The sequence below is a fragment of the Taudactylus pleione genome, unplaced genomic scaffold, assembly GCF_031769625.1.
Source record: "Taudactylus pleione unplaced genomic scaffold, aTauple2 ptg000465l, whole genome shotgun sequence".
NCBI lineage: Eukaryota > Metazoa > Chordata > Amphibia > Anura > Myobatrachidae > Taudactylus > Taudactylus pleione.
Window position 1 is genome coordinate 2,816,707 of NW_028284867.1, and position 14,904 is coordinate 2,831,610.

Consider the following 14,904-nt stretch of genomic DNA (forward strand, 5'->3'; position numbering starts at 1 on the left):
CCCTTCTTTAAAGCATTTTCCCTTTAATAAAGCAACAAGTCGGCGGTCATTTTCTCCTAGGGTTAGTTTTAGAGAATTCGCCTTCATCCCACAGAGCTTTTGTATCGTCAGACTAATGAAATACTAGTTGAGGAATTGCGTCATTCCATTAATAAGATTAAGCGTAATATGATTTAACAATCGTGCTAAGCCACTGAGGCACATTTGCGATGATAGGCCCCGCTAATGAGGACAAATTGGCCCAGCATAGTTACAGAACTAAATTAGATATTGTGAAAGGATTTAACCTCTACAATGCTAAAGCGCCAATTAATCGAAAGTGATAATCATTCCCACAATACAATGTTAAAGTGATTGTATTGAATAATAATAATAATAGTAATTTAAGGTATCATGAAGACATGAAAGATACAGAAGTTTGATTGAACCAGCTCAACAGCCCCTTGATCCACAAATGCCATCCCCGCAACTGCTGCAACTTCAGAAAGTGAGGCCATGGGTAGAGGGGGGTATAGTTAAAATACCGACGGCCGGGATGCTGTCTGTTGAAATCCTGGCATCGGAATCTCGACCCTGGATTTAACATGGGCGGCTAAATCCGACGCCATTCCACAGACCGACACCGGAATCCCGACAGTGTCCCAATCGAAGGTAAGCACGGCACCCTTAGCTGTTACTCGCGGAGGTGGAGTGGGGGGGCTATTGGGAGGGTTAGCTTTAGGCACCACTCGGGGGGGGGGTGTTAGGGCATACTTGCCTACCCTCCAGATTCGGCCGGGAGCCTCCCGGCCCTCTGGAAAGGCAGGCAAGCCTCCCGGCCCCAGCAAGCCGGCTCTATAAACCCTGGCAGCGGCATTGTGAAGAGGGGGCGGGGCCATGATGACGCGGTCAGGCTGTCACGCCTTATGCCCCGCCCCTACATTGTTCTCCAGACACGTCCCCCCATGTGGTTGCCCGATAGCTCCCTCCCGGAAGGAGGGAGCCAAATGTCGGCAACCCTGAGTTAGGGTTAGGCACCACTGGGAGGGGTTAGGGTTAGGCACTAAGGGGGGAGGGTTAGGTTTAGCCACAGGGAAGGTTAGGATGCGGTGTGGGGAGGGTTAGGATTAGGATGCAAGAAGGGAGGGTTAACATACTTGCCCGACCCCTGTCGGGATTCCCAGCATTGGGCTGCCGCTGTTTGCGTTATGACAGCAGGCATCCCGATCTCATTTTCCTGGAAAATTGTCATTCTTCCTCATTTGTTTACAGTTACATTGATTGGCCCCGTTACAGTATATGAAGGAGCCAGAAGTACCTGTGAGCACATACGTGTCAGTTTGGGATTGCACGTATGTTTGCAAACAAACGCAAAGATAAGATAGTAACGTCTCCTGATCGCTAATAAGCCCCTATTTTAATTGGGTGCGGACATGCAAATTCAGATGCAATTATTGGTCTGATTCAGATATGGACACATTGTCCCAATATTTACTGATTGGAGGGATTATCAGCCGACTGTGCCATGCTCCGCGGTCGCACTTTGCATGTACTTTAGCGATGCCGCTTGCAGAGCGGATTTCTTTGCGAAGTGATTGACATCCAGGGGTTCAGGGGTGCCTACGGGGTGTGGCGGCCAAAATGCAGGCGAGCCGTGACCGTTTTCGTGGTGTGTCTCCAGATAAAGTGGTTCCAGTGTCTCAGTTCAGGCGGCCATTCTACGTCACCATAGTGTTACACAGAGGGGGGGCAATTATCGACTGATCTGCCATGGCGGCTGCCTAGGTGTACTCAGTGGCTTGGATTTTTGTTGGCCCCAGTGGGCATCTCAATGAATATCCCGGCGAATGCGACATTAATATATCTTCGCACAGCAGCTGCGTTTGGATTAGCGCACATCTCTGAATCAAGTCCTATGTAACAAATTACAGTTTAACACTATCTGCTGTAAATGACCCCCAAATTTACTAAGAAGTCACATTACATTTTCCTTATAAATAGAACTTTAAGGGCTTTAATTGTGAGCACTAGCTGAAACAAATACACCATTACTGCCAATGTTAACATACATTGGAGGGAATTCAATTAGCTGCGGTACTTACTGCCAGCTAATTGATTCCCCTGGCAAATTCAGTTAGCCCCTCAGCCAGGGGCAGATCCAGGGAGGCTGCGATTAGTGTAATCGCAGCCCCCCCACCCCCGCCGAGGAGACTGGTACTGCTGTTCAGCGACAACAGTCTCTCTCGTCCCACTGCAGCCCAGCACACAGCAGCTTGTGCTGCGGTGCTGACAGGAAGCCGGCACCATCGGAAATTTTTTCTTCACCTGCCCGGGGGCAGGTGAAACAAAACCCCCTGTTACTGTAAGTGCCATTTCGCAATCGCAAAAACACATGGATACAGGAACTAATCCCGGATCCGGTGTGTTACCGCCCAAAAACAAGAATTTTTTTGTGCGGTTAAAACGGGGGGGTAAAAGAAAAGTCCCATTTTTACCGGATGTGGATCAACAGATAGACAGTAAAAAGGTAGACAATGTCTAGATAGACACCAGATGTGAGACAGTCAATAGGTTGACTGGGACAAAAGGTCGACAGGAACAAAACGTTGACGCACTAAAGGTTGAAATGTAAGAAGGTCGTGGTTACAAATAGTCGACAGGGTCAAAAGGTCGACATGAGAATGTTTGACACACAAAAAATGGTCGACACATGATTTTCGTTTTTTTACCCTAACCCTCCCCTTGGTGCCTAACACTAACCCTCCCTCCTGTTGGCTACCCCTAACCCTCAGGGTAGGTGCCTGACTCTAACCATCCCGTCTAGTGCCTAACCCTAACCGTTGGGGTAAGTGCCTAACCCTATTTTTAAAAAAATTGTGTTGACCATTTTTTTGTGTCAACCATTTCTAAGTCGACCCTTTGGCCATGTTAACTATTTGTACCCGTCGACCTTATTACATGTCGACCTTTATTATGTTGACCTTTTGTCCCTGTCGACCTATTGACTGTCTAACATCTGGTGTTTATCTAGACATTGTCTATCTTTTTACTATCTATCTATAGTCCGGCAAACGATTTTACCGCACAAAAAATTATCGTGGGCAACTGAATCCCCCCCCATTGTATTGGTTTAGTCCATACTTTTCACCCAGTCACTTCTCCAAATAGATTGCTAATTACTGCACAGAAAATCAAGATTTAATTCCAGTAATGGGGTGACAATGTAATGTACAGTGCACTGACCAACACACAGCAATTAGTCCTTAAATTCCCTTATTGAAGGAAAGGGAGACTTTAGGGATCCGCGAGTTGATGATTTGGTTGAGTTACCGCCTAGGCTTGCTCAGGAACACCATACAATACCAATAATATCAATTACGGCAGGACGAGTAAGGGATCAGAGGTCTCTCCGCTCAATATGTTTAGTCCCTAAAGGAAAATGACCATCAAGCACAAGCAAAGGACAACACACACGTGCAAGTTTCAGTATTTATATCAGCTGACGTGTGAATAAATAATTTCCGATTTTATTTTGCATGCAGGCGGCGTTAACTTAGAACGGGTCTAAGAATAATGGCTGCCAGCCAGGGCCGATGCTACCTTCTAACTGGATCTAGGTGACCTTCTAAGACACTGAAAGCCATCTTCATTTCCATGACCATGCTGAGTGTCCGCCACAAAATGAATGGGCAATAACTGGCATCACCTTAGCTCCGAAGCTGACGGTTGCTGCTACTCCATGTTTGTAATTCGGCGTATGGCATTGGCTTTATGATGTCACATTCCAACGCCCAGGGGGGAGAAGTTGCCTCCCCTTCCCCACACAAGGTAAGACGTGGATGTGGGGGTGGAGAGGACAGAAAATTATTTGCTGTTCCCCTACCAGACAAAACCTGCCACGCGGTTATCTTAGTCATTGCCAACACCATGAATTGCTTTTGGAATGAGATCATTATTAAATAATATTTAGGGGCCTATTTAACAATAATCACAGCATTTCTCAGAAGCTATCATTCCGTATTGATGTGTATCACGTCGATTTGGAGCAAACGTTTTGGGTAATTTGCTAAGGTGCCATCATCGCGTCATGGTGTCTTATAAGAGCCTCTCCGGCATTGAGTAAAAAGTAAAGTGATAGTTTATGCTCCAGCCTGATGGGGAGGGATTGGAATATTCCTCTTCATTGGATTGCTCCATAGAGGTATAGTACCTGAGGTAATGCCATCTTCAAGCTCCGAGTTTCCGGTTTTCCAAGCTTGTCAAATTGCACTTTTCAACGTTCCCATACTGCGTTTTGCGAAGAAAAAGCATTTGGGATTTGCGAAAGTTGATCTCGGTTGTAAAAAACTTCAAACGTCTTTCGTTTGTGGATTAGTATCAGATATAAAATTGATATCGCTATATTAAATGTATAAACTCGACAAATGCTCACATGGTTTATTGGTTTATATACGGAATATTGTAACTCCTACTATAAATCGTAAGGAAATTACAGATCACTGAAGAGTTCCTCAAACATAAACCTTTTATGCACAGAATACGAGGTGACTTTTAATACCCGTAATAATATAAAGAAGGGGTTACGTTATTCTTTCCTGCAGAGGAAGACAGGAATGATAATATCGGAGCTTACTGTTAATAGTTGATGACATCAGAAGTCACCATTTATAAGGATAGAATTGAATTAAGGTTTCGGGGGGCTTGGGCCACTTAGGACTGGGAGCGCTGAAGGGTAACATATGGAACACAGATATATTGGGTCATATCGCGTTTTCCTGCAGCGTGTACATTGCTTCCACAGCTGCTGAGCTGCCCCCAGCCTTACTTGCCCCCCCCTCTACCTTTCCCGCACCCACAGGTGGGACAGTTCCCCAAAAAAACAGGACTGTCCCACCCAAATCATGATGGTTGGGGAGGATATGCAAAAATAGTTACACACATATATACAGTCACACACATACTGTACATATACACATCAATATGTACAGTCACATACATTCATACACTCACAATTATACACATATATATTATATATAGATAGATATGAGATAGATAGATAGATAGATAGATAGATAGATAGATATGAGATAGATATGAGATATATAGATGGATAGATAGAGATAGATAGATAGATAGATAGATAGATAGATAGATAGATAGATAGATAGATAGATAGATAGATAGATAGATTGATAGGATAGATAAGAGATATATAGATAGATAGATAGATATGATATATATATATATATATATATATATATTATACAGATAGATAGATAGAAAGATAGATAGGATAGATAGACAGGATATATATGAGATATATAGATAGATAGATATGAGAGATATATATATATGTATATATATATATATATATATATTATATAGATAGATAGATAGATAGATAGATAGATAGATAGTTCAGAAACCGGAAAAAAAAATAATTTGGCAAGAAATTGCAGGAGGCTAATGCTGCCCATCCACTAGGCGATTTTGACAGGCGATTGCACGATAACGACGTCGTTATCGTGCAATCGCTTGCAAATCATCTGCAAATCGGGCAGCAAAATGGTAAAAACGACTAGCGAGGCGCGCGCCTGCTGGTCGTTTTTAACATCTATCTTCGCCCGAACATGACTGTCAACCTTCCGACCGCCGTCAGGTTGCCATGTTCGGGGATAATTGATCTGTAGGGGGATGACGGCACGATTATGATGTCGTAATCATGCCATCGTCTTGTAGTGGATGGGGGAGCTTAATACAAAGGCACGTAATTATATAGCTGCAAATAAGGAATAAAAACTAGAGCCATTTAGAAATAGGTCAGCAGAACTATTGTGTGAAGAACGGTGCGACACACACGGGCGATCTGGGGAGGTGGAACCAGAAGACATACCAGGTTGGGCTGAGGAAGTGGAAAGGAAGTCAGGCACAGAGGACTTAAGGATGGGGGGAAGAAGACAGACATGGAAGAACCGAGTTGCAGGAAAAGGAAGAGGGAGAGAATAAAAACATAAAATTGGCGGCATATCACATAGCTCCAATTTCCGCCTTCTCGCCTCCTGCCTCGCTAAATGCTCTCATCTGCATACATTAGATTTGCCTGCCGAGTCTCTAATTGTACAGGTGCTCAATCTACTAGCAAACAGACAAAATAAATGGCTTTAAAATGTGACTTTGAACAAAGAAAGTCTGGCGCTCGGGGACATGAGAGGTAGAATATAAATAGGCCGCTGCTGCCAGGACAGGATAAGCCGCTTGCAGAAGAAATGGTTTTATAACCAGGTGAATGATCAGAGAAAAACATTACAGACCTACGTGAGTGTATCTAAGAACCGACATAGAGGGAAAACGTAACTGACATCAGAAACAGACTGCAGGATGCTTATTACAATACAGTGGAGAAGGGATATACCTTAAGTTGCTACCCTTGAATTCTATTTCCATAGACACATTGGGCCGTATTCAATTAGTTTTGCACCCCCGATACTTTTTCGTCTGTCGGACTTTTGGCCTACATCGTGTGTTTTGCATGCGTAAAAGTAGCGGGCGTGCTCCCGCTATTCGCCGTATTCAATTAGAAAGGACGCGAAAACGGCATCTGGCGAAACTGAAACAGGCGAAAAGTCCTGTTAAAAATGGGGAACCCAGCCTGACACCCCCCAAAAGATGCACTAACATAGGAGATCACTATAGATGCCCCTGATTAGCCCTAATGAAGGTATTTGGGCTACTTAAGTTGTGTCAATTGGTGCCAATTAGCGCATTAACACAAGTGGTGAAGAATAGCATTAAGCAGTATTTTTTTTTTTAAATAACTACTCCCAGCAAATTTGGGGTACATGAAAATGGGGGCTAGCATATTTTTAAGTTGCTAAAGTGCAGTTTTAAAATACATAAAAACTCATCCTGCCACAAGCACCTGCAATCATAAAAATACCTGCCCCATACTTGGGGACCTCCCAGAAGTCTATTTCACTAGTTTTTCAGTTTGTTCCCCAACTTTGAACTTTTTCGCCCCCAAAATGAAAGTACTTTTTTGGGGTGTTCTAAAGTCTTTTAAAAAATTTTTTTTGACACAGTTTATCTTTCGGGGACTGTCCCATGGGTTCAGGGGGGTTCCCGACATTTGCACCCCAAAACCGCAATTCTGCACTTTTTTCCGCCTGCTATTCATATGCGAAAATTTCCAGCCTATTACATTGCATTGACTTTTCGTGTACGCGAAAAGACTTTGTAATTGAATACAGCGGAAATGATGTCATCCGCGATACTTTTACGTGGTTTCGGACTTTTCACGTCTAATTGAATACGGCCCATTGTCTTGGAGCAGGTTTGTGATTGCGTTTAATTTGGAGAGCGATCTGGGAAGACGTGACGCTGGTGTAAAGTTTTTACATAAAAAATGCAGCTGGAAAATACGTCCAAGGAAGACACAATTCTGTGTTTAGTCCAGAACATGTCAAGGTGCATGAACAATGCTCAAAATATTCCTCACAGTCCTTTGAAAGAGGGTGGAGGGATTCCTTTGCCCCCAAAGAGACTACTTCAGAAGAGGCTAACCTAACATTATTACCCAATAAAAACACGTCAGAGTCACTATCAAGTGCTGTACAAGAAGATCTGATATCAGCCAAAAAATGGGGAGACAGTTTTTTAGACCTAGGAACCCACATACCCATCTCAAAAAACCGGAACCCAACAACAAACAAATGAAAATTAAACACTGTAGAAGAGGTTGTAGGGGAGGGCAAAAAAATCAAAAAGGATCCAGACCCAAATCAGATGCAGAACATCCAATAGGAATTTTCAACTTGAGTAACACAATACTAACACCAATGCAAACTTCAGTCCTCAGTAAAGGACTCAAATTCACCCCTACTAATAAGATTGACAAATTCTCAACATATATGGATAGAAAAAACTTTACCAGAAAACTAAATCTAGAAAAATATTTCATAGATAAACCGTGCAATCCATATACCAATCTAAATAGCGATAGATATATCAGCATACCACATTGAAACCTCAATCGAAATTTAACCCAAGGCACCTCAAGGGTCCCTACGTACATACCTTTCAAAAAGGCGGTGATGGAGGACATTAACAAAATCAACACATCAAGACGTACTACATGTAACTTAACCAAATCAGAGATGAAAGCACTGAATGACCTGAAAAAAGACACCACAATAATTATCAAACCGGCCTATAAAGGGGGGGGGGGTGTGTGGTCATTTTGAATTAGGAGGACTACCAGAAAGAGGCCTTGAGAATCTTAGGGGACACGGATACATACAACAAATTAAAAGGGGTCCCCACCACACGCTACCGTGAGGAGTTAGTCCTACTTTTAAAGGAAGGCCTTAGGACAGGGTTCCTCAAAAAAGAGGAATACGATTTTCTGAACACACCCCACCCTGTGATCCCTGTGTTTTATTATCTTCCTAAACTGCATAAGGATCCCATAAACCCACCAGGAAGGCCCATTGTATCTGGGATAAATTCCCTAACAGCACCATTGTCACAATACATCGATCAATTCCTGCAGAATTATGTGAAACAACAGCGATCACATCTAAGGGACATGACAAAGGTACTTAAAATATTACAAGACGTAACCTGGTCTGAGGATCTATGGTTAGCCACAAGTGACATCACGTCGTTATATACTGTTATAAACCACACCAAGGGTTTGCAAAGCACTAAATATTTTTTAGACAGGGATACCAAACTAGACCAACAACAAGCAACATTTACCCTGCAGGGCATAGAGTTTATCTTCAACCACAATTACATGTGGTATGGGGATGAATTCTACCTGCAGAGGTGTGGAACAGCCATGGGAACCAAGTTTGCCCCAAGCTATGCGAACCTCTTCATGAGCCACTGGGAGGACAATAACATCTGGTCCCCCAGTGAGCTTGGGGCGAACTTGGTTCTATGGCGACGATATATAGATGACGTACTTTTCATCTGGCAAGGGAGCAAGGCATCATTAGATCAATTTCTGATGTATATCAATGCCAATGATCGAAATTTAATTTTCACCACCAAGTTTAGTAAGGAACAAGTCCAGTTTTTGGACTTGGATATTTTTATCCAGGACAATAGGATCCATACTAAAATACATCACAAACAGGTGGATGTGAATAGCTATATTAGGGCTGATAGCAATCACCACCCTAATTGGCTATACGGCATCCTCATGAGTCAATTCACTCGCATTAGGAGAAATTGCTCCAATGTGACAGATTTCATGGAACAAAGCAGTCAATTGAAAGATCAATTTAAAGAAAAACATTATGACATGGAACGTGTAGAGGAGGCATATCAGAGATCACTTATTAATCCCAGATCACCACTTTTAAAATACAAGGACAAAGGATTACAGGAGGAACATAATAAAGTATATTTCATTACTAATTATACGGAATCAGCATTCAAAGTGAAAAATATTTTAAAAAAGCATTGGGGTTTACTCCACATGGATGAAAAACTACATCCCATGTTATCAGCCAAACCGGATATAGTTTTCCGTAAAGCACCAGACATTGGTAGGAAACTAGTTACGAATCATATCAAACCCAATAAGAAAACCTTAAGACAACATACCCTGGTGGGACGCAGTGTAAATGTAGGCTTTTATCATTGTGGCCGGTGTCGGTCATGTATACAACTAAAATATAGAAGTACTGCACCAACAACAGAAGTGGTATCAGACAGAACAGGAATAAATTATAAAATTAAGGAAACCATCACTTGTGATAGTTGCAACATCATATATGTGTTGAGATGCCCCTGTCAATTCCAATATATTGGAAGAACCACACGTAATTTAAAAACCAGAATTAGTGAACATATCAACAACATAAAAAGGGGATTCACAGGACATAGTGTGTCAGATCACTTTAGGACAACACATGCATGCAATCCAGAGGGTCTTAGATTCACTGGATTAGAAAAGGTCAAGCCGAATTGAAGAGAGGGGGATCACATCACGAGGATTGACAGAGTAGAAAGCCGGTGGATATTCGAAATGCGAACTCTTTAGCCGGAAGGTCTAAATATTGACCCTTAACGATCCAGCCATGGTTTGGGAACTATACCCTATATTGTCATTCATGATATGTGGCGACAATATATGCATGTTATATCCATAACAATAGCCTGCTATTGAATTTACCAATTACCACACCACATATGGTTTATACTACAATTTATTAAGGACTAATACATATCACAAAGGACATTATTAGTATCTTGTGATGTTTTACACTTTCTTAAGTTGACCCTACAAGGTCAAGAGTAGGTTTATACACTTGCACTTATTATGATCCCATCACCGGTATTTAGGATGCTGGGACCATTCGGAGGACCATATTGAGTGGCACACTTTAGTCTGCACTCAATGCCATTATTAAAGACTGATAAGCTATCAATGAAAGCCAGATCCATACAGATGAGATTAACATTTACATTATTAGGACCATTCCGTAAGTGCATAGCGTTCCCTTATTGTGAACACGTTTATATATAAGGTTTTCATTATGTAGAATCTCACCCAAAATGGCCGCCCACAGGAGAGAGACAGAGGAGACCAATGTAGCCCCATATACAAAGGGGAGAAGAATGGAACATTCCCACTAATGCTATAGTAGGCGCACTGTCTGCTCTTAGCACTCGGAGCATGCGCAGTCAGCAGGCCATGCATGTGACCAGATATACTCCTATCACGTGACCGGCGTGCAGCGGAGAGCGCGAACCCGGAAGCAACAGGATTAGCATTACATACGGGGCTCCATTACAGGTATTTAAAGCCTGTTACTTTGCCCCCCAGACCACCTACCCTTGAAAAAGTCCCTATAGGGGACAAAACGCGTTGGGGACACCACAGCGACCTACCTTTTTAACACTGAACTTTTATATTAAGATTGAAAGCTTCCCTTGTTTTTCTATTAACCCTTCATTACCTGTACCATCAGGAGCCTTTGTTTGCATGTGGACAGGCAATAAATCACATTTTTAATCTCCCTTTGAGTCCATGTACTAGTGTTTATATGGTTTAGCCGGACAACCACTCCCACACCCATACTCATTGGACCGTCGAGCAAAGACTGTAGGTGAATCAGCGGGCTTGCGGCAGGATCTGGGTAAGTACTCACCACATACTTTACACCATTCTTGCCTGCCTGCACCTGATGCTCGGGTCTCCTTTTTTCACATATGGGATACGTTTGAGGATGAGAGCCGGGATACCGAATAATATACCAGTAGACAAAGGGAGATCCTCCTTCTTTTGCACCATTAACTGTCATTAAAAGAACCAACTGACGACCCTATAAGAACATACTGCCACAAGTTACTGCCGACCCAGTTTTGTAAGATTACATAGTAACTGAACTGCCTTCAGGTGAACCCCCTACCCACAGTTCATACGGTGGTTTACACCAGGACTTATATACTACATCCCCCATCCCCCCCTTTTCCCATACATATCCCTATATATACCCATGAGCCAGATTTGTGTCATCGTCCACAACTACCTTACCCACAATTCTAAACTCAGAGCGCTCACACCTACCCTTGTATATCATATTGTTTACGAGGTTGGGATACCTCACTGTTTGTGTGTAGCAGCTAGATTTAGAAAAATACTCCTGTAGCGCGGACCATTACTTAGCTTAATGCTCAAAACAGCAAGACCGGGCTGCTAAACAGGCTCACGTGGATCTCTGTATCAGCCCCCGTGTGGCTATTTGCCTCCAAAAAGTCCCCATGTATTTGAAGGACCCAAACAGTGGCTGGAGACACATAAGGGTGGCTGGCCTGGAGACACATAAGGGTGGCTGGCCTGGAGACACATAAGGGTGGCTGGGCTGGAGACACATAAGGGTGGCTGGCCTGGAGACACATAAGGGTGGCTGGGACTAGAGACACATAAGGGTGGCTGGGACTAGAGACACATAAGGGTGGCTGGGACTAGAGACACATAAGGGTGTCTGGGCTGGAGACACGTAAGGGTGTCTGAGCTGGAGACACATAAGGGTGGGCTGGAGACACATTAGGGTGGCTGGGACTGGAGACACATAAGGGTGGCTAGGCTGGAGACACATAAGGGTGGCTGGCCTGGAGACATAAGGGTGGCTGGCCTGGAGACATAAGGGGGGCTGGGCTGGAGACACATAAGGGTGGCTGGGCTGGAGACACATAAGGGTGGCTGGGCTGGAGACACATAAGGGTGGCTGGGCTGGAGACACATAAGGGTGGCTGGGCTGGAGACACATAAAGGGGGCTGGGCTGGAGACACATAAGGATGGCTGGAGACACATAAGAGGGTTGGGCTGGAGACACATAAGGATGGCTGGAGACACATAAGAGGGTTTGGCTGGAGACACATAAGGAGGGCTGGGCTGGAGACACATAAAGGGGGCTGGGCTGGAGACACATAAGGATGGCTGGAGAGACATAAGGGGGGCTGGGCTGAAGACACATAAGGGTGGCTGGAGACACATAAGAGGGTTGGGCTGGAGACACATAAGGAGGGCTGGGCTGGAGACACATAAAGGGGGCTGGGCTGGAGACACATAAGGGTGGCTGGGCTGGAGACACATAAGGGTGGCTGGGCTGGAGACACATAAGGGTGGCTGGGACTAGAGACACATAAGGGTGGCTGGGACTAGAGACACATAAGGGTGGCTGGGACTAGAGACACATAAGGGTGTCTGGGCTGGAGACACGTAAGGGTGTCTGAGCTGGAGACACATAAGGGTGGGCTGGAGACACATTAGGGTGGCTGGGACTGGAGACACATAAGGGTGGCTAGGCTGGAGACACATAAGGGTGGCTGGCCTGGAGACATAAGGGGGGCTGGGCTGGAGACACATAAGGGTGGCTGGGCTGGAGACACATAAGGGTGGCTGGGCTGGAGACACATAAGGGTGGCTGGGCTGGAGAGACATAAAGGGGGCTGGGCTGGAGACACATAAGGATGGCTGGAGACACATAAGAGGGTTGGGCTGGAGACACATAAGGATGGCTGGAGACACATAAGAGGGTTTGGCTGGAGACACATAAGGAGGGCTGGGCTGGAGACACATAAGGAGGGCTGGGCTGGAGACACATAAAGGGGGCTGGGCTGGAGACACATAAGGATGGCTGGAGAGACATAAGGGGGGCTGGGCTGGAGACACATAAGGATGGCTGGAGACACATAAGAGGGTTGGGCTGGAGACACATAAGGAGGGCTGGGCTGGAGACACATAAAGGGGGCTGGGCTGGAGACACATAAGGGGGGCTGGCCTGGAGACACATAAGGGGGGCTGGGCTGGAGACACATAAGGGGGGCTGGGCTGGAGACACATAAGGGTGGCTGGCCTGGAGACACATAAGGGGGGCTGGGCTGGAGACACATAAGGAGGGCTGGGCTGGAGACACATAAGGGTGGCTGGCCTGGAGACACATAAGGGGGCTGAATGTCTAATTATCCGTATTCAAATCTCGTTGCTAATCATATTACAGCATGGCCTATCTTTTGGAAGGTACTATATTGACATACAGTATTGAAGACATAATACAGAACTTTCAGAACACGATCACTGGTAGTTGCTTTTTATTGTTGGGTCATTGCATTTAGATTTTTACAAACAGATGTACAGGAGACTATCTTGTTTTGTTATTTTTAAATTGGTGTATAAGGAGTCATTGTGTGCTGCAAGTCTGTTCTATACAGCACTGCTTTTAAATGGTTCCTGTATGTGTACATCCAACAATATCTGACTTAGTGCAACAGTTACCGAATTTGCTCTGTGTGATATGCCTCAAAATTAACAATATCTCTTAATTTGAAAGCCTGCTTATTAGAGCTAAGCAATTAGAATGGTGGTAATATAGTGTTTCCGCACATACGCAGAGCTCAGCCCTTCCCGAGATGCATACACCACTGCACTGTCAGCACAGGAGACAAGTCATCATCATTAGTGAGTGTGTACTGGCACCTTCCCTATATGACTCCTAACAACCTATGGTGGCAAGGCACATTCACAATGTTCAGTAATGCTGCACAGACCAGCAATTATGTACATACATGGCAGTTAGGAGCCATGTAGTGGCTGGAGACACCATGCCCCCTGTTTGAGGGGCCATGCTCCTTTTTTGGGGCGTGCACTCCCGGCATGCGTAAAAGAACCGTCTCTACTATCAGTCGCCCTGCCCCCTGCAACTCTAGAATATATACTATATATATATATATATATATATATATATATATATATATATATATATATATATATATAAAATGTGTCTGATACAATTTTTCTTTCCAAGAAACAGTAATAAAATGTCTGACATGGGGCCCAATTCACAGGTGCTCGCTGTTTGCGATTGCTCGCTCTGAATCAGGGCAGATTTTTTTTAAAAAGAATCCGCCTCCAGGCCTCTCACATAGCTGTGGGTGACCACCCACAGCTTTTGCGAGCGGCCTGGCAATGGTCGCAATTATCGCGACCATCGGGTTTGCGACGAGTCCCTTGTGGTAGGGTCTCGGTTCCCGCAAGCCCGAGTGAACTTCCTGCTCTAATAGAGCAGGAAGTTCACTACTGACATCACGAATGATGTCAGTAGGGCCGTCCACAAACAGCAGGCGTTCCTTCGGGAACGCCTCAATTTGTCCAGCCACCCCTCTACCGGCCTACAGAACAGCTGTCGATCAACATCAACAGCCACCCCGTTTTGTAGCGAGCCCCGGAGCGAGTGAAGTTCTCACTCTCTCCGGGGCTCACGCACTCGCATTGCGCACGCCGTGCGTGCGCACTGGCCGACCATCAACCCGCTTGCGAGCGCTATGCGCACGCGAGTGGGTCTGAATCAGGCCCATGGTGCTAAACCTGGGACCACCCATTACCAGATCTCTAGTTTCGCCTATGCACT

The 14,904-nt window shown here is 44.7% G+C and overlaps 1 long non-coding RNA gene across 1 annotated transcript in view; it reads left to right on the top strand.

The window, feature by feature from the left end:
* The first annotated feature begins 10,792 nt into the window (after positions 1-10,792).
* Positions 10,793-14,904, top strand: part of LOC148504616 (uncharacterized) — a 44,645-nt gene continuing 40,533 nt past the window's right edge. Inside the window, exon 1 of the long non-coding RNA XR_015869922.1 lies at positions 10,793-11,129. This is a non-coding gene — a long non-coding RNA (uncharacterized LOC148504616). The remainder of the gene's footprint in view (positions 11,130-14,904) is intronic.